We start from the raw sequence: 24,895 nt of genomic DNA, 5'->3' as shown, positions 1-24,895 counted from the left end.
GCAAAGTGCCTACCTGTAGATTTTGGCCTCTTGCTCAGCCGGCACCTAGGGAAACCTACCAAACCTGTGCATTTTTGAAAACTAGAGACCTAGGGCAATCCAAGATGGGGTGACTTGTGGGGCTCTGACCAGGTTCTGTTACCCAGAATCCTTTGCAAACCTCAAAATTTGGCTAAAAAAACACATTTTCCTCATATTTCGGTGACAGAAAGTTCTGGAATCTGAGAGGAGCCACAAATTTTCATCCACCCAGCGTTCCCCAAGTCTCCCGATAAAAATGATACCTCACTTGTGTGGGTAGTCCTAGCGCCCGTGACAGGAAATGTCCCAAAACACAAAGTGGGCACATCCCATTTTTTGACAGAAAACAGAGCTGTTTTTTGCAAAGTGCCTACCTGTAGATTTTGGCCTCTTGCTCAGCCGGCACCTAGGGAAACCTACCAAACCTGTGCATTTTTTAAAACTAGAGACCTAGGGGAATCCAAGATGGGGTGACTTGTGGGGCTCTGACCAGGTTCTGTTACTCAGAATCCTTTGCAAACTTCAAAATTTGGCTAAAAAAACACATTTTCCTCATATTTCGGTGACAGAAAGTTCTGGAATCTGAGAGGAGCCACAAATTTCCTTCCTCCCAGCGTTCCCCCAAGTCTCCCGATAAAAATGGTACCTCACTTGTGTGGGTAGGCCTAGCGCCCGCAACAGGATATGCCCCAAAACACAACGTGGGCACATCACAGAAAACAGGGCTGTTTTTTTGCAAAGTGCCTACCTGTAGATTTTGGCCTCTTGCTCAGCCGGCACCTAGGGAAACCTACCAAACCTGTGCATTTTTGAAAACTAGAGACCTAGGGGAATCCAAGATGGGGTGACTTGTGGGGCTCTGACCAGGTTCTGTTACCCAGAATCCTTTGCAAACCTCAAAATTTGGCTAAAAAAACAAATTTTCCTCATATTTCGGTGACAGAAAGATCTGGAATCTGAGAGGAGCCACAAATTTTCTTCCACCCAGCGTTCCCCAAGTCTCCCGATAAAAATGATACCTCACTTGTGTGGGTAGTCCTAGCGCCCGCGACAGGAAATGTCCCAAAACACAAAGTGGGCACATCCCATTTTTTGACAGAAAACAGAGCTGTTTTTTGCAAAGTGCCTACCTGTAGATTTTGGCCTCTTGCTCAGCCGGCACCAAGAGAAACCTACCAAACCTGTGCATTTTTGAAAACTAGAGACCTAGGGGAATCCAAGATGGGGTGACTTGTGGGGCTCTGACCAGGTTCTGTTACCCAGAATCCTTTGCAAACCACAAAATTTGGCTAAAAAAAATAAATATTTTCCTCACATTTCGGTGACAGAAAGTTCTGGAATCTGAGAGGAGCCACAAATTTCCTTCCACCCAGCGTTCCCCCAAGTCTCCCGATAAAAATGGTACCTCACTTGTGTGGGTAGGCCTAGCTCCCGCGACAGGATATGCCCCAAAACACAACGTGGACACATCACAGAAAACAGAGCTGTTTTTTGCAAAGTGCCTACCTGTAGATTTTAGCCTCTTGCTCAGCCGGCACCTAGGGAAACCTACCAAACCTGTGCATTTTTTTAAACTAGAGACCTAGTGGAATCCAAGATGGGGTGACTTGTGGGGCTCTGACCAGGTTCTGTTACCCAGAATCCTTTGCAAACCTCAAAATGAGGCTAAAAAAACAAATTTTCCTCATATTTCGGTGACAGAAAGTTCTGGAATCTGAGAGGAGCCACAAATTTCCTTCCAGCGTTCCCCCAAGTCTCCTGATAAAAATGATACCTCACTTGTGTGGGTAGGCCTAGCTCCCGCGACAGGATATGCCCCAAAACACAACGTGGACACATCACAGAAAACAGAGCTGTTTTTTGCAAAGTGCCTACCTGTAGATTTTAGCCTCTTGCTCAGCCGGCACCTAGGGAAACCTACCAAACCTGTGCATTTTTGAAAACTAGAGACCTAGGGGAATCCAAGATGGGGTGACTTGTGGGGCTCTGACCAGGTTCTTTTACCCAGAATCCTTTGCAAACCTCAAAATTTGGCTAAAAAAAATAAATATTTTCCTCACATTTCGGTGACAGAAAGTTCTGGAATCTGAGAGGAGCCACAAATTTCCTTCCACCCAGCGTTCCCCCAAGTCTCCTGATAAAAATGGTACCTCACTTGTGTGGGTAGGCCTAGCTCCCGCGACAGGATATGCCCCAAAACACAACGTGGACACATCACAGAAAACAGAGCTGTTTTTTGCAAAGTGCCTACCTGTAGATTTTAGCCTCTTGCTCAGCCGGCACCTAGGGAAACCTACCAAACCTGTGCATTTTTATAAAATAGAGACCTAGTGGAATCCAAGATGGGGTGACTTGTGGGGCTCTGACCAAGTTCTGTTACCCAGAATCCTTTGCAAACCTCAAAATGTGGCTAAAAAAACACATTTTCCTCATATTTCGGTGACAGAAAGTTCTGGAATCTGAGAGGAGCCACAAATTTCCTTCCACCCAGCGTTCCCCCAAGTCTCCCGATAAAAATGATACCTCACTTGTGTGGGTAGTCCTAGCGCCCGCAACAGGAAATGTCCCAAAACACAAAGTGGGCACATCCCATTTTTTGACAGAAAACAGAGCTGTTTTTTGCAAAGTGCCTACCTGTAGATTTTGGCCTCTTGCTCAGCCGGCACCTAGGGAAACCTACCAAACCTGTGCATTTTTGAAAACTAGAGACCTAGGGGAATCCAAGATGGGGTGACTTGTGGGGCTCTGACCAGGTTCTGTTACCCAGAATCCTTTGCAAACCACAAAATTTGGCTAAAAAAACAAATTTTCCTCATATTTCGGTGACAGAAAGTTCTGGAATCTGAGAGGAGCCACAAATTTTCATCCACCCAGCGTTCCCCAAGTCTCCCGATAAAAATGATACCTCACTTGTGTGGGTAGTCCTAGCGCCCGTGACAGGAAATGTCCCAAAACACAAAGTGGGCACATCCCATTTTTTGACAGAAAACAGAGCTGTTTTTTGCAAAGTGCCTACCTGTAGATTTTGGCCTCTTGCTCAGCCGGCACCTAGGGAAACCTACCAAACCTGTGCATTTTTGAAAACTAGAGACCTAGGGGAATCCAAGATGATGTGACTTGTGGGGCTCTGACCAGGTTCTATTACCCAGAATCCTTTGCAAACCTCAAAATTTGGCTAAACAAACACATTTTCCTCATATTTCGGTGACAGAAAGTTCTGGAATATGAGAGGAGCCACAAATTTCCTTCCTCCCAGCGTTCCCCCAAGTCTCCCGATAATAATGGTACCTCACTTGTGTGGGTAGGCCTAGTTCCCGCAACAGGATATGCCCCAAAACACAACGTGGGCACATCACAGAAAACAGAGCTGTTTTTTTGCAAAGTGCCTACCTGTAGATTTTGGCCTCTTGCTCAGCCGGCACCTAGGGAAACCTACCAAACCTGTGCATTTTTGAAAACTAGAGACCTAGGGGAATCCAAGATGGGGTGACTTGTGGGGCTCTGACCAGGTTCTGTTACCCAGAATCCTTTGCAAACCTCAAAATTTGGCTAAAAAAAATAAATATTTTCCTCACATTTAGGTGACAGAAAGTTCTGGAATCTGAGAGGAGCCACAAATTTCCTTCCACCCAGCGTTCCCCCAAGTCTCCCGATAAAAATGGTACCTCACTTGTGTGGGTAGGCCTAGCTCCCGCGACAGGATATGCCCCAAAACACAACGTGGACACATCACAGAAAACAGAGCTGTTTTTTGCAAAGTGCCTACCTGTAGATTTTAGCCTCTTGCTCAGCCGGCACCTAGGGAAACCTACCAAACCTGTGCATTTTTTTAAACTAGAGACCTAGTGGAATCCAAGATGGGGTGACTTGTGGGGCTCTGACCAGGTTCTGTTACCCAGAATCCTTTGCAAACCTCAAAATGTGGCTAAAAAAACACATTTTCCTCATATTTCGGTGACAGAAAGTTCTGGAATCTGAGAGGAGCCACAAATTTCCTTCCAGCGTTCCCCCAAGTCTCCTGATAAAAATGATACCTCACTTGTGTGGGTAGGCCTAGCTCCCGCGACAGGATATGCCCCAAAACACAACGTGGACACATCACAGAAAACAGAGCTGTTTTTTGCAAAGTGCCTACCTGTAGATTTTAGCCTCTTGCTCAGCCGGCACCTAGGGAAACCTACCAAACCTGTGCATTTTCATAAACTAGAGACCTAGTGGAATCCAAGATGGGGTGACTTGTGGGGCTCTGACCAGGTTCTGTTACCCAGAATCCTTTGCAAACCTCAAAATGTGGCTAAAAAAACACATTTTCCTCATATTTCGGTGACAGAAAGTTCTGGAATCTGAGAGGAGCCACAAATTTCCTTCCACCCAGCGTTCCCCCAAGTCTCCCGATAAAAATGATACCTCACTTGTGTGGGTAGTCCTAGCGCCCGCAACAGGAAATGTCCCAAAACACAAAGTGGGCACATCCCATTTTTTGACAGAAAACAGAGCTGTTTTTTGCAAAGTGCCTACCTGTAGATTTTGGCCTCTTGCTCAGCCGGCACCTAGGGAAACCTACCAAACCTGTGCATTTTTGAAAACTAGAGACCTAGGGGAATCCAAGATGGGGTGACTTGTGGGGCTCTGACCAGGTTCTGTTACCCAGAATCCTTTGCAAACCATAAAATTTGGCTAAAAAAACAAATTTTCCTCATATTTCGCTGACAGAAAGTTCTGGAATCTGAGAGGAGCCACAAATTTTCATCCACCCAGCGTTCCCCAAGTCTCCCTATAAAAATGATACCTCACTTGTGTGGGTAGTCCTAGCGCCCGTGACAGGAAATGTCCCAAAACACAAAGTGGGCACATCCCATTTTTTGACAGAAAACAGAGCTGTTTTTTGCAAAGTGCCTACCTGTAGATTTTGGCCTCTTGCTCAGCCGGCACCTAGGAAACCTACCAAACCTGTGCATTTTTGAAAACTAGAGACCTAGGGGAATCCAAGATGATGTGACTTGTGGGGCTCTGACCAGGTTCTATTACCCAGAATCCTTTGCAAACCTCAAAATTTGGCTAAACAAACACATTTTCCTCATATTTCGGTGACAGAAAGTTCTGGAATATGAGAGGAGCCACAAATTTCCTTCCTCCCAGCGTTCCCCCCAGTCTCCCGATAATAATGGTACCTCACTTGTGTGGGTAGGCCTAGTTCCCGCAACAGGATATGCCCCAAAACACAACGTGGGCACATCACAGAAAACAGAGCTGTTTTTTTGCAAAGTGCCTACCTGTAGATTTTGGCCTCTTGCTCAGCCGGCACCTAGGGAAACCTACCAAACCTATGCATTTTTGAAAACTAGAGACCTAGGGGAATCCAAGATGGGGTGACTTGTGGGGCTCTGACCAGGTTCTGTTACCCAGAATCCTTTGCAAACCTCAAAATTTGGCTAAAAAAAATAAATATTTTCCTCACATTTAGGTGACAGAAAGTTCTGGAATCTGAGAGGAGCCACAAATTTCCTTCCACCCAGCGTTCCCCCAAGTCTCCCGATAAAAATGGTACCTCACTTGTGTGGGTAGGCCTAGCTCCCGCGACAGGATATGCCCCAAAACACAACGTGGACACATCACAGAAAACAGAGCTGTTTTTTGCAAAGTGCCTACCTGTAGATTTTAGCCTCTTGCTCAGCCGGCACCTAGGGAAACCTACCAAACCTGTGCATTTTTTTAAACTAGAGACCTAGTGGAATCCAAGATGGGGTGACTTGTGGGGCTCTGACCAGGTTCTGTTACCCAGAATCCTTTGCAAACCTCAAAATGTGGCTAAAAAAACACATTTTCCTCATATTTCGGTGACAGAAAGTTCTGGAATCTGAGAGGAGCCACAAATTTCCTTCCAGCGTTCCCCCAAGTCTCCTGATAAAAATGATACCTCACTTGTGTGGGTAGGCCTAGCTCCCGCGACAGGATATGCCCCAAAACACAACGTGGACACATCACAGAAAACAGAGCTGTTTTTTGCAAAGTGCCTACCTGTAGATTTTAGCCTCTTGCTCAGCCGGCACCTAGGGAAACCTACCAAACCTGTGCATTTTTGAAAACTAGAGACCTAGGGCAATCCAAGATGGGGTGACTTGTGGGGCTCTGCCCAGGTTCTGTTACCCAGAATCCTTTGAAAACCTCAAAATTTGGCTAAAAAAACACATTTTCCTCATATTTCGGTGACAGAAAGTTCTGGAATCTGAGAGGAGCCACAAATTTTCATCCACCCAGCGTTCCCCAAGTCTCCCGATAAAAATGATACCTCACTTGTGTGGGTAGTCCTAGCGCCCGTGACAGGAAATGTCCCAAAACACAAAGTGGGCACATCCCATTTTTTGACAGAAAACAGAGCTGTTTTTTGCAAAGTGCCTACCTGTAGATTTTGGCCTCTTGCTCAGCCGGCACCTAGGGAAACCTACCAAACCTGTGCATTTTTGAAAACTAGAGACCTAGGGGAATCCAAGATGATGTGACTTGTGGGGCTCTGACCAGGTTCTATTACCCAGAATCCTTTGCAAACCTCAAAATTTGGCTAAACAAACACATTTTCCTCATATTTCGGTGACAGAAAGTTCTGGAATCTGAGAGGAGCCGCAAATTTCCTTCCTCCCAGCGTTCCCCCAAGTCTCCCGATAAAAATGGTACCTCACTTGTGTGGGTAGGCCTAGCGCCCGCAACAGGATATGCCCCAAAACACAACGTGGGCACATCACATAAAACAGAGCTGTTTTTTTGCAAAGTGCCTACCTGTAGATTTTGGCCTCTTGCTCAGCCGGCACCTAGGGAAACCTACCAAACCTGTGCATTTTTGAAAACTAGAGACCTAGGGGAATCCAAGATGGGGTGACTTGTGGGGCTCTGACCAGGTTCTGTTACTCAGAATCCTTTGCAAACTTCAAAATTTGGCTAAAAAAACACATTTTCCTCATATTTCGGTGACAGAAAGTTCTGGAATCTGAGAGGAGCCACAAATTTCCTTCCAGCGTTCCCCCAAGTCTCCTGATAAAAATGATACCTCACTTGTGTGGGTAGGCCTAGCTCCCGCGACAGGATATGCCCCAAAACACAACGTGGACACATCACAGAAAACAGAGCTGTTTTTTGCAAAGTGCCTACCTGTAGATTTTAGCCTCTTGCTCAGCCGGCACCTAGGGAAACCTACCAAACCTGTGCATTTTCATAAACTAGAGACCTAGTGGAATCCAAGATGGGGTGACTTGTGGGGCTCTGACCAGGTTCTGTTACCCAGAATCCTTTGCAAACCTCAAAATGTGGCTAAAAAAACAAATTTTCCTCATATTTCGGTGACAGAAAGTTCTGGAATCTGAGAGGAGCCACAAATTTCCTTCCACCCAGCGTTCCCCCAAGTCTCCCGATAAAAATGATACCTCACTTGTGTGGGTAGTCCTAGCGCCCGCAACAGGAAATGTCCCAAAACACAAAGTGGGCACATCCCATTTTTTGACAGAAAACAGAGCTGTTTTTTGCAAAGTGCCTACCTGTAGATTTTGGCCTCTTGCTCAGCCGGCACCTAGGGAAACCTACCAAACCTGTGCATTTTTGAAAACTAGAGACCTAGGGGAATCCAAGATGGGGTGACTTGTGGGGCTCTGACCAGGTTCTGTTACCCAGAATCCTTTGCAAACCATAAAATTTGGCTAAAAAAACAAATTTTCCTCATATTTCGCTGACAGAAAGTTCTGGAATCTGAGAGGAGCCACAAATTTTCATCCACCCAGCGTTCCCCAAGTCTCCCTATAAAAATGATACCTCACTTGTGTGGGTAGTCCTAGCGCCCGTGACAGGAAATGTCCCAAAACACAAAGTGGGCACATCCCATTTTTTGACAGAAAACAGAGCTGTTTTTTGCAAAGTGCCTACCTGTAGATTTTGGCCTCTTGCTCAGCCGGCACCTAGGAAACCTACCAAACCTGTGCATTTTTGAAAACTAGAGACCTAGGGGAATCCAAGATGATGTGACTTGTGGGGCTCTGACCAGGTTCTATTACCCAGAATCCTTTGCAAACCTCAAAATTTGGCTAAACAAACACATTTTCCTCATATTTCGGTGACAGAAAGTTCTGGAATATGAGAGGAGCCACAAATTTCCTTCCTCCCAGCGTTCCCCCCAGTCTCCCGATAATAATGGTACCTCACTTGTGTGGGTAGGCCTAGTTCCCGCAACAGGATATGCCCCAAAACACAACGTGGGCACATCACAGAAAACAGAGCTGTTTTTTTGCAAAGTGCCTACCTGTAGATTTTGGCCTCTTGCTCAGCCGGCACCTAGGGAAACCTACCAAACCTATGCATTTTTGAAAACTAGAGACCTAGGGGAATCCAAGATGGGGTGACTTGTGGGGCTCTGACCAGGTTCTGTTACCCAGAATCCTTTGCAAACCTCAAAATTTGGCTAAAAAAAATAAATATTTTCCTCACATTTAGGTGACAGAAAGTTCTGGAATCTGAGAGGAGCCACAAATTTCCTTCCACCCAGCGTTCCCCCAAGTCTCCCGATAAAAATGGTACCTCACTTGTGTGGGTAGGCCTAGCTCCCGCGACAGGATATGCCCCAAAACACAACGTGGACACATCACAGAAAACAGAGCTGTTTTTTGCAAAGTGCCTACCTGTAGATTTTAGCCTCTTGCTCAGCCGGCACCTAGGGAAACCTACCAAACCTGTGCATTTTTTTAAACTAGAGACCTAGTGGAATCCAAGATGGGGTGACTTGTGGGGCTCTGACCAGGTTCTGTTACCCAGAATCCTTTGCAAACCTCAAAATGTGGCTAAAAAAACACATTTTCCTCATATTTCGGTGACAGAAAGTTCTGGAATCTGAGAGGAGCCACAAATTTCCTTCCAGCGTTCCCCCAAGTCTCCTGATAAAAATGATACCTCACTTGTGTGGGTAGGCCTAGCTCCCGCGACAGGATATGCCCCAAAACACAACGTGGACACATCACAGAAAACAGAGCTGTTTTTTGCAAAGTGCCTACCTGTAGATTTTAGCCTCTTGCTCAGCCGGCACCTAGGGAAACCTACCAAACCTGTGCATTTTTGAAAACTAGAGACCTAGGGCAATCCAAGATGGGGTGACTTGTGGGGCTCTGCCCAGGTTCTGTTACCCAGAATCCTTTGAAAACCTCAAAATTTGGCTAAAAAAACACATTTTCCTCATATTTCGGTGACAGAAAGTTCTGGAATCTGAGAGGAGCCACAAATTTTCATCCACCCAGCGTTCCCCAAGTCTCCCGATAAAAATGATACCTCACTTGTGTGGGTAGTCCTAGCGCCCGTGACAGGAAATGTCCCAAAACACAAAGTGGGCACATCCCATTTTTTGACAGAAAACAGAGCTGTTTTTTGCAAAGTGCCTACCTGTAGATTTTGGCCTCTTGCTCAGCCGGCACCTAGGGAAACCTACCAAACCTGTGCATTTTTGAAAACTAGAGACCTAGGGGAATCCAAGATGATGTGACTTGTGGGGCTCTGACCAGGTTCTATTACCCAGAATCCTTTGCAAACCTCAAAATTTGGCTAAACAAACACATTTTCCTCATATTTCGGTGACAGAAAGTTCTGGAATCTGAGAGGAGCCGCAAATTTCCTTCCTCCCAGCGTTCCCCCAAGTCTCCCGATAAAAATGGTACCTCACTTGTGTGGGTAGGCCTAGCGCCCGCAACAGGATATGCCCCAAAACACAACGTGGGCACATCACATAAAACAGAGCTGTTTTTTTGCAAAGTGCCTACCTGTAGATTTTGGCCTCTTGCTCAGCCGGCACCTAGGGAAACCTACCAAACCTGTGCATTTTTGAAAACTAGAGACCTAGGGGAATCCAAGATGGGGTGACTTGTGGGGCTCTGACCAGGTTCTGTTACTCAGAATCCTTTGCAAACTTCAAAATTTGGCTAAAAAAACACATTTTCCTCATATTTCGGTGACAGAAAGTTCTGGAATCTGAGAGGAGCCACAAATTTCCTTCCACCCAGCGTTCCCCCAAGTCTCCCGATAAAAATGATACCTCACTTGTGTGGGTAGTCCTAGCGCCCGCAACAGGAAATGTCCCAAAACACAAAGTGGGCATATCCCATTTTTTGACAGAAAACAGAGCTGTTTTTTGCAAAGTGCCTACCTGTAGATTTTGGCCTCTTGCTCATCCGGCACCTGGGGAAACCTACCAAACCTGTGCATTTTTGAAAACTAGAGACCTAGGGCAATCCAAGATGGGGTGACTTGTGGGGCTCTGACCAGGTTCTGTTACCCAGAATCCTTTGCAAACCTCAAAATTTGGCTAAAAAAACACATTTTCCTCATATTTCGGTGACAGAAAGTTCTGGAATCTGAGAGGAGCCACAAATTTTCATCCACCCAGCGTTCCCCAAGTCTCCCGATAAAAATGATACCTCACTTGTGTGGGTAGTCCTAGCGCCCGTGACAGGAAATGTCCCAAAACACAAAGTGGGCACATCCCATTTTTTGACAGAAAACAGAGCTGTTTTTTGCAAAGTGCCTACCTGTAGATTTTGGCCTCTTGCTCAGCCGGCACCTAGGGAAACCTACCAAACCTGTGCATTTTTGAAAACTAGAGACCTAGGGGAATCCAAGATGATGTGACTTGTGGGGCTCTGACCAGGTTCTATTACCCAGAATCCTTTGCAAACCTCAAAATTTGGCTAATCAAACACATTTTCCTCATATTTCGGTGACAGAAAGTTCTGGAATCTGAGAGGAGCCACAAATTTCCTTCCTCCCAGCGTTCCCCCAAGTCTCCCGATAAAAATGGTACCTCACTTGTGTGGGTAGGCCTAGCGCCCGCAACAGGATATGCCCCAAAACACAACGTGGGCACATCACAGAAAACAGAGCTGTTTTTTTGCAAAGTGCCTACCTGTAGATTGTGGCCTCTTGCTCAGCCGGCACCTAGGGAAACCTACCAAACCTGTGCATTTTTGAAAACTAGAGACCTAGGGGAATCCAACATGGGGTGACTTGTGGGGCTCTGACCAGGTTCTGTTACCTAGAATCCTTTGCAAACCTCAAAATTTGGCTAAAAAAACACATTTTCCTCATATTTCGGTGACAGAAAGTTCTGGAATCTGAGAGGAGCCACAAATTTTCTTCCACCCAGCGTTCCCCAAGTCTCCCGATAAAAATGATACCTCACTTGTGTGGGTAGTCCTAGCGCCCGCGACAGGAAATGTCCCAAAACACAAAGTGGGCACATCCCATTTTTTGACAGAAAACAGAGCTGTTTTTTGCAAAGTGCCTACCTGTAGATTTTGGCCTCTTGCTCAGCCGGCACCAAGGGAAACCTACCAAACCTGTGCATTTTTGAAAACTAGAGACCTAGGGGAATCCAAGATGGGGTGACTTGTGGGGCTCTGACCAGGTTCTGTTACCCAGAATCCTTTGCAAACCTCAAAATTTGGCTAAAAAAAATAAATATTTTCCTCACATTTCGGTGACAGAAAGTTCTGGAATCTGAGAGGAGCCACAAATTTCCTTCCACCCAGCGTTCCCCCAAGTCTCCCGATAAAAATGGTACCTCACTTGTGTGGGTAGGCCTAGCTCCCGCGACAGGATATGCCCAAAAACACAACGTGGACACATCATAGAAAACAGAGCTGTTTTTTGCAAAGTGCCTACCTGTAGATTTTAGCCTCTTGCTCAGCCGGCACCTAGGGAAACCTACCAAACCTGTGCATTTTTTTAAACTAGAGACCTAGTGGAATCCAAGATGGGGTGACTTGTGGGGCTCTGACCAGGTTCTGTTACCCAGAATCCTTTGCAAACCTCAAAATGTGGCTAAAAAAACAAATTTTCCTCATATTTCGGTGAGAGAAAGTTCTGGAATCTGAGAGGAGCCACAAATTTCCTTCCAGCGTTCCCCCAAGTCTCCTGATAAAAATGATACCTCACTTGTGTGGGTAGGCCTAGCTCCCGCGACAGGATATGCCCCAAAACACAACGTGGACACATCACAGAAAACAGAGCTGTTTTTTGCAAAGTGCCTACCTGTAGATTTTAGCCTCTTGCTCAGCCGGCACCTAGGGAAACCTACCAAACCTGTGCATTTTTGAAAACTAGAGACCTAGGGGAATCCAAGATGGGGTGACTTGTGGGGCTCTGACCAGGTTCTGTTACCCAGAATCCTTTGCAAACCTCAAAATTTGGCTAAAAAAAATAAATATTTTCCTCACATTTCGGTGACAGAAAGTTCTGGAATCTGAGAGGAGCCACAAATTTCCTTCCAGTGTTCCCCCAAGTCTCCTGATAAAAATGATACCTCACTTGTGTGGGTAGGCCTAGCTCCCGCGACAGGATATGCCCCAAAACACAACGTGGACACATCACAGAAAACAGAGCTGTTTTTAGCAAAGTGCCTACCTGTAGATTTTAGCCTCTTGCTCAGCCGGCACCTAGGGAAACCTACCAAACCTGTGCATTTTTGAAAACTAGAGACCTAGGGGAATCCAAGATGGGGTGACTTGTGGGGCTCTGACCAGGTTCTGTTACTCAGAATCCTTTGCAAACTTCAAAATTTGGCTAAAAAAACACATTTTCCTCATATTTCGGTGACAGAAAGTTCTGGAATCTGAGAGGAGCCACAAATTTCCTTCCACCCAGCGTTCCCCCAAGTCTCCCGATAAAAATGATACCTCACTTGTGTGGGTAGTCCTAGCGCCCGCAACAGGAAATGTCCCAAAACACAAAGTGGGCACATCCCATTTTTTGACAGAAAACAGAGCTGTTTTTTGCAAAGTGCCTACCTGTAGATTTTGGCCTCTTGCTCAGCCGGCACCTAGGGAAACCTACCAAACCTGTGCATTTTTTAAAACTAGAGACCTAGGGGAATCCAAGATGGGGTGACTTGTGGGGCTCTGACCAGGTTCTGTTACCCAGAATCCTTTGCAAACCTCAAAATTTGGCTAAAAAAACACATTTTCCTCATATTTCGGTGACAGAAAGTTCTGGAATCTGAGAGGAGCCACAAATTTTCATCCACCCAGCGTTCCCCAAGTCTCCCGATAAAAATGATACCTCACTTGTGTGGGTAGTCCTAGCGCCCGTGACAGGAAATGTCCCAAAACACAAAGTGGGCACATCCCATTTTTTGACAGAAAACAGAGCTGTTTTTTGCAAAGTGCCTACCTGTAGATTTTGGCCTCTTGCTCAGCCGGCACCTGGGGAAACCTACCAAACCTGTGCATTTTTGAAAACTAGAGACCTAGGGGAATCCAAGATGATGTGACTTGTGGGGCTCTGACCAGGTTCTATTACCCAGAATCCTTTGCAAACCTCAAAATTTGGCTAAACAAACACATTTTCCTCATATTTCGGTGACAGAAAGTTCTGGAATCTGAGAGGAGCCACAAATTTCCTTCCTCCCAGCGTTCCCCCAAGTCTCCCGATAAAAATGGTACCTCACTTGTGTGGGTAGGCCTAGCGCCCGCAACAGGATATGCCCCAAAACACAACGTGGGCACATCACAGAAAACAGAGCTGTTTTTTTGCAAAGTGCCTACCTGTAGATTTTGGCCTCTTGCTCAGCCGGCACCTAGGGAAACCTACCAAACCTGTGCATTTTTGAAAACTAGAGACCTAGGGGAATCCAAGATGGGGTGACTTGTGGGGCTCTGACAAGGTTCTGTTACCCAGAATCCTTTGCAAACCACAAAATTTGGCTAAAAAAACAAATTTTCCTCATATTTCGGTGACAGAAAGTTCTGGAATCTGAGAGGAGCCACAAATTTTCATCCACCCAGCGTTCCCCAAGTCTCCCGATAAAAATGATACCTCCCTTGTGTGGGTAGTCCTAGCGCCCGTGACAGGAAATGTCCCAAAACACAAAGTGGGCACATCCCATTTTTTGACAGAAAACAGAGCTGTTTTTTGCAAAGTGCCTACCTGTAGATTTTAGCCTCTTGCTCAGCCGGCACCTAGGGAAACCTACCAAACCTGTGCATTTTTTTAAACTAGAGACCTAGTGGAATCCAAGATGGGGTGACTTGTGGGGCTCTGACCAGGTTCTGTTACCCAGAATCCTTTGCAAACCTCAAAATGTGGCTAAAAAAACACATTTTCCTCATATTTCGGTGACAGAAAGTTCTGGAATCTGAGAGGAGCCACAAATTTCCTTCCAGTGTTCCCCCAAGTCTCCTGATAAAAATGATACCTCACTTGTGTGGGTAGGCCTAGCTCCCGCGACAGGATATGCCCCAAAACACAACGTGGACACATCACAGAAAACAGAGCTGTTTTTAGCAAAGTGCCTACCTGTAGATTTTGGCCTCTTGCTCAGCCGGCACCTAGGGAAACCTACCAAACCTGTGCATTTTTGAAAACTAGAGACCTAGGGCAATCCAAGATGGGGTGACTTGTGGGGCTCTGACCAGGTTCTGTTACCCAGAATCCTTTGCAAACCTCAAAATTTGGCTAAAAAAACACATTTTCCTCATATTTCGGTGACAGAAAGTTCTGGAATCTGAGAGGAGCCACAAATTTTCATCCACCCAGCGTTCCCCAAGTCTCCCGATAAAAATGATACCTCACTTGTGTGGGTAGTCCTAGCGCCCGTGACAGGAAATGTCCCAAAACACAAAGTGGGCACATCCCATTTTTTGACAGAAAACAGAGCTGTTTTTTGCAAAGTGCCTACCTGTAGATTTTGGCCTCTTGCTCAGCCGGCACCTAGGGAAACCTACCAAACCTGTGCATTTTTTAAAACTAGAGACCTAGGGGAATCCAAGATGGGGTGACTTGTGGGGCTCTGACCAGGTTCTGTTACTCAGAATCCTTTGCAAACTTCAAAATTTGGCTAAAAAAACACATTTTCCTCATATTTCGGTGACAGAAAGTTCTGGAATCTGAGAGGAGCCACAAATTTCCTTCCTCCCAGCGTTCCCCCAAGTCTCCCGATAAAAATGGTACCTCACTTGTGTGGGTAGGCCTAGCGCCCGCAACAGGATATGCCCCAAAACACAACGTGGGCACATCACAGAAAACAGGGCTGTTTTTTTGCAAAGTGCCTACCTGTAGATTTTGGCCTCTTGCTCAGCCGGCACCTAGGGAAACCTACCAAACCTGTGCATTTTTGAAAACTAGAGACCTAGGGGAATCCAAGATGGGGTGACTTGTGGGGCTCTGACCAGGTTCTGTTACCCAGAATCCTTTGCAAACCTCAAAATTTGGCTAAAAAAACAAATTTTCCTCATATTTCGGTGACAGAAAGTTCTGGAATCTGAGAGGAGCCACAAATTTTCTTCCACCCAGCGTTCCCCAAGTCTCCCGATAAAAATGATACCTCACTTGTGTGGGTAGTCCTAGCGCCCGCGACAGGAAATGTCCCAAAACACAAAGTGGGCACATCCCATTTTTTGACAGAAAACAGAGCTGTTTTTTGCAAAGTGCCTACCTGTAGATTTTGGCCTCTTGCTCAGCCGGCACCAAGAGAAACCTACCAAACCTGTGCATTTTTGAAAACTAGAGACCTAGGGGAATCCAAGATGGGGTGACTTGTGGGGCTCTGACCAGGTTCTGTTACCCAGAATCCTTTGCAAACCTCAAAATTTGGCTAAAAAAAATAAATATTTTCCTCACATTTCGGTGACAGAAAGTTCTGGAATCTGAGAGGAGCCACAAATTTCCTTCCACCCAGCGTTCCCCCAAGTCTCCCGATAAAAATGGTACCTCACTTGTGTGGGTAGGCCTAGCTCCCGCGACAGGATATGCCCCAAACCACAACGTGGACACATCACAGAAAACAGAGCTGTTTTTTGCAAAGTGCCTACCTGTAGATTTTAGCCTCTTGCTCAGCCGGCACCTAGGGAAACCTACCAAACCTGTGCATTTTTTTAAACTAGAGACCTAGTGGAATCCAAGATGGGGTGACTTGTGGGGCTCTGACCAGGTTCTGTTACCCAGAATCCTTTGCAAACCTCAAAATGTGGCTAAAAAAACAAATTTTCCTCATATTTCGGTGACAGAAAGTTCTGGAATCTGAGAGGAGCCACAAATTTCCTTCCAGCGTTCCCCCAAGTCTCCTGATAAAAATGATACCTCACTTGTGTGGGTAGGCCTAGCTCCCGCGACAGGATATGCCCCAAAACACAACGTGGACACATCACAGAAAACAGAGCTGTTTTTTGCAAAGTGCCTACCTGTAGATTTTAGCCTCTTGCTCAGCCGGCACCTAGGGAAACCTACCAAACCTGTGCATTTTTGAAAACTAGAGACCTAGGGGAATCCAAGATGGGGTGACTTGTGGGGCTCTGACCAGGTTCTTTTACCCAGAATCCTTTGCAAACCTCAAAATTTGGCTAAAAAAAATAAATATTTTCCTCACATTTCGGTGACAGAAAGTTCTGGAATCTGAGAGGAGCCACAAATTTCCTTCCACCCAGCGTTCCCCCAAGTCTCCTGATAAAAATGGTACCTCACTTGTGTGGGTAGGCCTAGCTCCCGCGACAGGATATGCCCCAAAACACAACGTGGACACATCACAGAAAACAGAGCTGTTTTTTGCAAAGTGCCTACCTGTAGATTTTAGCCTCTTGCTCAGCCGGCACCTAGGGAAACCTACCAAACCTGTGCATTTTTATAAAATAGAGACCTAGTGGAATCCAAGATGGGGTGACTTGTGGGGCTCTGACCAAGTTCTGTTACCCAGAATCCTTTGCAAACCTCAAAATGTGGCTAAAAAAACACATTTTCCTCATATTTCGGTGACAGAAAGTTCTGGAATCTGAGAGGAGCCACAAATTTCCTTCCACCCAGCGTTCCCCCAAGTCTCCCGATAAAAATGATACCTCACTTGTGTGGGTAGTCCTAGCGCCCGCAACAGGAAATGTCCCAAAACACAAAGTGGGCACATCCCATTTTTTGACAGAAAACAGAGCTGTTTTTTGCAAAGTGCCTACCTGTAGATTTTGGCCTCTTGCTCAGCCGGCACCTAGGGAAACCTACCAAACCTGTGCATTTTTGAAAACTAGAGACCTAGGGGAATCCAAGATGGGGTGACTTGTGGGGCTCTGACCAGGTTCTGTTACCCAGAATCCTTTGCAAACCACAAAATTTGGCTAAAAAAACAAATTTTCCTCATATTTCGGTGACAGAAAGTTCTGGAATCTGAGAGGAGCCACAAATTTTCATCCACCCAGCGTTCCCCAAGTCTCCCGATAAAAATGATACCTCACTTGTGTGGGTAGTCCTAGCGCCCGTGACAGGAAATGTCCCAAAACACAAAGTGGGCACATCCCATTTTTTGACAGAAAACAGAGCTGTTTTTTGCAAAGTGCCTACCTGTAGATTTTGGCCTCTTGCTCAGCCGGCACCTAGGGAAACCTACCAAACCTGTGCATTTTTGAAAACTAGAGACCTAGGGGAATCCAAGATGATGTGACTTGTGGGGCTCTGACCAGGTTCTATTACCCAGAATCCTTTGCAAACCTCAAAATTTGGCTAAACAAACACATTTTCCTCATATTTCGGTGACAGAAAGTTCTGGAATATGAGAGGAGCCACAAATTTCCTTCCTCCCAGCGTTCCCCCAAGTCTCCCGATAATAATGGTACCTCACTTGTGTGGGTAGGCCTAGTTCCCGCAACAGGATATGCCCCAAAACACAACGTGGGCACATCACAGAAAACAGAGCTGTTTTTTTGCAAAGTGCCTACCTGTAGATTTTGGCCTCTTGCTCAGCCGGCACCTAGGGAAACCTACCAAACCTGTGCATTTTTGAAAACTAGAGACCTAGGGGAATCCAAGATGGGGTGACTTGTGGGGCTCTGACCAGGTTCTGTTACCCAGAATCCTTTGCAAACCTCAAAATTTGGCTAAAAAAAATAAATATTTTCCTCACATTTAGGTGACAGAAAGTTCTGGAATCTGAGAGGAGCCACAAATTTCCTTCCACCCAGCGTTCCCCCAAGTCTCCCGATAAAAATGGTACCTCACTTGTGTGGGTAGGCCTAGCTCCCGCGACAGGATATGCCCCAAAACACAACGTGGACACATCACAGAAAACAGAGCTGTTTTTTGCAAAGTGCCTACCTGTAGATTTTAGCCTCTTGCTCAGCCGGCACCTAGGGAAACCTACCAAACCTGTGCATTTTTTTAAACTAGAGACCTAGTGGAATCCAAGATGGGGTGACTTGTGGGGCTCTGACCAGGTTCTGTTACCCAGAATCCTTTGCAAACCTCAAAATGTGGCTAAAAAAACACATTTTCCTCATATTTCGGTGACAGAAAGTTCTGGAATCTGAGAGGAGCCACAAATTTCCTTCCAGCGTTCCCCCAAGTCTCCTGATAAAAATGATACCTCACTTGTGTGGGTAGGCCTAGCTCCCGCGACAGGATATGCCCCAAAACACAACGTGGACACATCACAGAAAACAGAGCTGTTTTTTGCAAAGTGCCTACCTGTAGATTTTAGCCTCTTGCTCAGCCGGCACCTAGGGAAACCTACCAAACCTGTGCATTTTCATAAACTAGAGACCTAGTGGAATCCAAGATGGGGTGACTTGTGGGGCTCTGACCAGGTTCTGTTACCCAGAATCCTTTGCAAACCTCAAAATGTGGCTAAAAAAACACATTTTCCTCATATTTCGGTGACAGAAAGTTCTGGAATCTGAGAGGAGCCACAAATTTCCTTCCACCCAGCGTTCCCCCAAGTCTCCCGATAAAAATGATACCTCACTTGTGTGGGTAGTCCTAGCGCCCGCAACAGGAAATGTCCCAAAACACAAAGTGGGCACATCCCATTTTTTGACAGAAAACAGAGCTGTTTTTTGCAAAGTGCCTACCTGTAGATTTTGGCCTCTTGCTCAGCCGGCACCTAGGGAAACCTACCAAACCTGTGCATTTTTGAAAACTAGAGACCTAGGGGAATCCAAGATGGGGTGACTTGTGGGGCTCTGACCAGGTTCTGTTACCCAGAATCCTTTGCAAACCATAAAATTTGGCTAAAAAAACAAATTTTCCTCATATTTCGCTGACAGAAAGTTCTGGAATCTGAGAGGAGCCACAAATTTTCATCCACCCAGCGTTCCCCAAGTCTCCCTATAAAAATGATACCTCACTTGTGTGGGTAGTCCTAGCGCCCGTGACAGGAAATGTCCCAAAACACAAAGTGGGCACATCCCATTTTTTGACAGAAAACAGAGCTGTTTTTTGCAAAGTGCCTACCTGTAGATTTTGGCCTCTTGCTCAGCCGGCACCTAGGAAACCTACCAAACCTGTGCATTTTTGAAAACTAGAGACCTAGGGGAATCCAAGATGATGTGACTTGTGGGGCTCTGACCAGGTTCTATTACCCAGAATCCTTTGCAAACCTCAAAATTTGGCTAAACAAACACATTTTCCTCATATTTCGGTGACAGAAAGTTCTGGAATATGAGAGGAGCCACAAATTTCCTTCCTCCCAGCGTTCCCCCCAGTCTCCCGATAATAATGGTACCTCACTTGTGTGGGTAGGCCTAGTTCCCGCAACAGGATATGCCCCAAAACACAACGTGGGCACATCACAGAAAACAGAGCTGTTTTTTTGCAAAGTGCCTACCTGTAGATTTTGGCCTCTTGCTCAGCCGGCACCTAGGGAAACCTACCAAACCTATGCATTTTTGAAAACTAGAGACCTAGGGGAATCCAAGATGGGGTGACTTGTGGGGCTCTGACCAGGTTCTGTTACCCAGAATCCTTTGCAAACCTCAAAATTTGGCTAAAAAAAATAAATATTTTCCTCACATTTAGGTGACAGAAAGTTCTGGAATCTGAGAGGAGCCACAAATTTCCTTCCACCCAGCGTTCCCCCAAGTCTCCCGATAAAAATGGTACCTCACTTGTGTGGGTAGGCCTAGCTCCCGCGACAGGATATGCCCCAAAACACAACGTGGACACATCACAGAAAACAGAGCTGTTTTTTGCAAAGTGCCTACCTGTAGATTTTAGCCTCTTGCTCAGCCGGCACCTAGGGAAACCTACCAAACCTGTGCATTTTTTTAAACTAGAGACCTAGTGGAATCCAAGATGGGGTGACTTGTGGGGCTCTGACCAGGTTCTGTTACCCAGAATCCTTTGCAAACCTCAAAATGTGGCTAAAAAAACACATTTTCCTCATATTTCGGTGACAGAAAGTTCTGGAATCTGAGAGGAGCCACAAATTTCCTTCCAGCGTTCCCCCAAGTCTCCTGATAAAAATGATACCTCACTTGTGTGGGTAGGCCTAGCTCCCGCGACAGGATATGCCCCAAAACACAACGTGGACACATCACAGAAAACAGAGCTGTTTTTTGCAAAGTGCCTACCTGTAGATTTTAGCCTCTTGCTCAGCCGGCACCTAGGGAAACCTACCAAACCTGTGCATTTTTGAAAACTAGAGACCTAGGGCAATCCAAGATGGGGTGACTTGTGGGGCTCTGCCCAGGTTCTGTTACCCAGAATCCTTTGAAAACCTCAAAATTTGGCTAAAAAAACACATTTTCCTCATATTTCGGTGACAGAAAGTTCTGGAATCTGAGAGGAGCCACAAATTTTCATCCACCCAGCGTTCCCCAAGTCTCCCGATAAAAATGATACCTCACTTGTGTGGGTAGTCCTAGCGCCCGTGACAGGAAATGTCCCAAAACACAAAGTGGGCACATCCCATTTTTTGACAGAAAACAGAGCTGTTTTTTGCAAAGTGCCTACCTGTAGATTTTGGCCTCTTGCTCAGCCGGCACCTAGGGAAACCTACCAAACCTGTGCATTTTTGAAAACTAGAGACCTAGGGGAATCCAAGATGATGTGACTTGTGGGGCTCTGACCAGGTTCTATTACCCAGAATCCTTTGCAAACCTCAAAATTTGGCTAAACAAACACATTTTCCTCATATTTCGGTGACAGAAAGTTCTGGAATCTGAGAGGAGCCGCAAATTTCCTTCCTCCCAGCGTTCCCCCAAGTCTCCCGATAAAAATGGTACCTCACTTGTGTGGGTAGGCCTAGCGCCCGCAACAGGATATGCCCCAAAACACAACGTGGGCACATCACATAAAACAGAGCTGTTTTTTTGCAAAGTGCCTACCTGTAGATTTTGGCCTCTTGCTCAGCCGGCACCTAGGGAAACCTACCAAACCTGTGCATTTTTGAAAACTAGAGACCTAGGGGAATCCAAGATGGGGTGACTTGTGGGGCTCTGACCAGGTTCTGTTACTCAGAATCCTTTGCAAACTTCAAAATTTGGCTAAAAAAACACATTTTCCTCATATTTCGGTGACAGAAAGTTCTGGAATCTGAGAGGAGCCACAAATTTCCTTCCACCCAGCGTTCCCCCAAGTCTCCCGATAAAAATGATACCTCACTTGTGTGGGTAGTCCTAGCGCCCGCAACAGGAAATGTCCCAAAACACAAAGTGGGCATATCCCATTTTTTGACAGAAAACAGAGCTGTTTTTTGCAAAGTGCCTACCTGTAGATTTTGGCCTCTTGCTCATCCGGCACCTGGGGAAACCTACCAAACCTGTGCATTTTTGAAAACTAGAGACCTAGGGCAATCCAAGATGGGGTGACTTGTGGGGCTCTGACCAGGTTCTGTTACCCAGAATCCTTTGCAAACCTCAAAATTTGGCTAAAAAAACACATTTTCCTCATATTTCGGTGACAGAAAGTTCTGGAATCTGAGAGGAGCCACAAATTTTCATCCACCCAGCGTTCCCCAAGTCTCCCGATAAAAATGATATCTCACTTGTGTGGGTAGTCCTAGCGCCCGTGACAGGAAATGTCCCAAAACACAAAGTGGGCACATCCCATTTTTTGACAGAAAACAGAGCTGTTTTTTGCAAAGTGCCTACCTGTAGATTTTGGCCTCTTGCTCAGCCGGCACCTAGGGAAACCTACCAAACCTGTGCATTTTTGAAAACTAGAGACCTAGGGGAATCCAAGATGATGTGACTTGTGGGGCTCTGACCAGGTTCTATTACCCAGAATCCTTTGCAAACCTCAAAATTTGGCTAATCAAACACATTTTCCTCATATTTCGGTGACAGAAAGTTCTGGAATCTGAGAGGAGCCACAAATTTCCTTCCTCCCAGCGTTCCCCCAAGTCTCCCGATAAAAATGGTACCTCACTTGTGTGGGTAGGCCTAGCGCCCGCAACAGGATATGCCCCAAAACACAACGTGGGCACATCACAGAAAACAGAGCTGTTTTTTTGCAAAGTGCCTACCTGTAGATTGTGGCCTCTTGCTCAGCCGGCACCTAGGGAAACCTACCAAACCTGTGCATTTTTGAAAACTAGAGACCTAGGGGAATCCAACATGGGGTGACTTGTGGGGCTCTGACCAGGTTCTGTTACCTAGAATCCTTTGCAAACCTCAAAATTTGGCTAAAAAAACACATTTTCCTCATATTTCGGTGACAGAAAGTTCTGGAATCTGAGAGGAGCCACAAATTTTCTTCCACCCAGCGTTCCCCAAGTCTCCCGATAAAAATGATACCTCACTTGTGTGGGTAGTCCTAGCGCCCGCGACAGGAAATGTCCCAAAACACAAAGTGGGCACATCCCATTTTTTGACAGAAAACAGAGCTGTTTTTTGCAAAGTGCCTACCTGTAGATTTTGGCCTCTTGCTCAGCCGGCACCAAGGGAAACCTACCAAACCTGTGCATTTTTGAAAACTAGAGACCTAGGGGAATCCAAGATGGGGTGACTTGTGGGGCTCTGACCAGGTTCTGTTACCCAGAATCCTTTGCAAACCTCAAAATTTGGCTAAAAAAAATAAATATTTTCCTCACATTTCGGTGACAGAAAGTTCTGGAATCTGAGAGGAGCCACAAATTTCCTTCCACCCAGCGTTCCCCCAAGTCTCCCGATAAAAATGGTACCTCACTTGTGTGGGTAGGCCTAGCTCCCGCGACAGGATATGCCCAAAAACACAACGTGGACACATCATAGAAAACAGAGCTGTTTTTTGCAAAGTGCCTACCTGTAGATTTTAGCCTCTTGCTCAGCCGGCACCTAGGGAAACCTACCAAACCTGTGCATTTTTTTAAACTAGAGACCTAGTGGAATCCAAGATGGGGTGACTTGTGGGGCTCTGACCAGGTTCTGTTACCCAGAATCCTTTGCAAACCTCAAAATGTGGCTAAAAAAACAAATTTTCCTCATATTTCGGTGAGAGAAAGTTCTGGAATCTGAGAGGAGCCACAAATTTCCTTCCAGCGTTCCCCCAAGTCTCCTGATAAAAATGATACCTCACTTGTGTGGGTAGGCCTAGCTCCCGCGACAGGATATGCCCCAAAACACAACGTGGACACATCACAGAAAACAGAGCTGTTTTTTGCAAAGTGCCTACCTGTAGATTTTAGCCTCTTGCTCAGCCGGCACCTAGGGAAACCTACCAAACCTGTGCATTTTTGAAAACTAGAGACCTAGGGGAATCCAAGATGGGGTGACTTGTGGGGCTCTGACCAGGTTCTGTTACCCAGAATCCTTTGCAAACCTCAAAATTTGGCTAAAAAAAATAAATATTTTCCTCACATTTCGGTGACAGAAAGTTCTGGAATCTGAGAGGAGCCACAAATTTCCTTCCAGTGTTCCCCCAAGTCTCCTGATAAAAATGATACCTCACTTGTGTGGGTAGGCCTAGCTCCCGCGACAGGATATGCCCCAAAACACAACGTGGACACATCACAGAAAACAGAGCTGTTTTTAGCAAAGTGCCTACCTGTAGATTTTAGCCTCTTGCTCAGCCGGCACCTAGGGAAACCTACCAAACCTGTGCATTTTTGAAAACTAGAGACCTAGGGGAATCCAAGATGGGGTGACTTGTGGGGCTCTGACCAGGTTCTGTTACTCAGAATCCTTTGCAAACTTCAAAATTTGGCTAAAAAAACACATTTTCCTCATATTTCGGTGACAGAAAGTTCTGGAATCTGAGAGGAGCCACAAATTTCCTTCCACCCAGCGTTCCCCCAAGTCTCCCGATAAAAATGATACCTCACTTGTGTGGGTAGTCCTAGCGCCCGCAACAGGAAATGTCCCAAAACACAAAGTGGGCACATCCCATTTTTTGACAGAAAACAGAGCTGTTTTTTGCAAAGTGCCTACCTGTAGATTTTGGCCTCTTGCTCAGCCGGCACCTAGGGAAACCTACCAAACCTGTGCATTTTTTAAAACTAGAGACCTAGGGGAATCCAAGATGGGGTGACTTGTGAGGCTCTGACCAGGTTCTGTTACCCAGAATCCTTTGCAAACCTCAAAATTTGGCTAAAAAAACACATTTTCCTCATATTTCGGTGACAGAAAGTTCTGGAATCTGAGAGGAGCCACAAATTTTCATCCACCCAGCGTTCCCCAAGTCTCCCGATAAAAATGATACCTCACTTGTGTGGGTAGTCCTAGCGCCCGTGACAGGAAATGTCCCAAAACACAAAGTGGGCACATCCCATTTTTTGACAGAAAACAGAGCTGTGTTTTGCAAAGTGCCTACCTGTAGATTTTGGCCTCTTGCTCAGCCGGCACCTGGGGAAACCTACCAAACCTGTGCATTTTTGAAAACTAGAGACCTAGGGGAATCCAAGATGATGTGACTTGTGGGGCTCTGACCAGGTTCTATTACCCAGAATCCTTTGCAAACCTCAAAATTTGGCTAAACAAACACATTTTCCTCATATTTCGGTGACAGAAAGTTCTGGAATCTGAGAGGAGCCACAAATTTCCTTCCTCCCAGCGTTCCCCCAAGTCTCCCGATAAAAATGGTACCTCACTTGTGTGGGTAGGCCTAGCGCCCGCAACAGGATATGCCCCAAAACACAACGTGGGCACATCACAGAAAACAGAGCTGTTTTTTTGCAAAGTGCCTACCTGTA

The sequence above is a fragment of the Pleurodeles waltl genome, chromosome 1_1 (assembly GCF_031143425.1).
Source record: "Pleurodeles waltl isolate 20211129_DDA chromosome 1_1, aPleWal1.hap1.20221129, whole genome shotgun sequence".
Taxonomy (NCBI): Eukaryota; Metazoa; Chordata; class Amphibia; order Caudata; family Salamandridae; genus Pleurodeles; species Pleurodeles waltl.
This window is presented reverse-complemented; position numbering follows the sequence as displayed.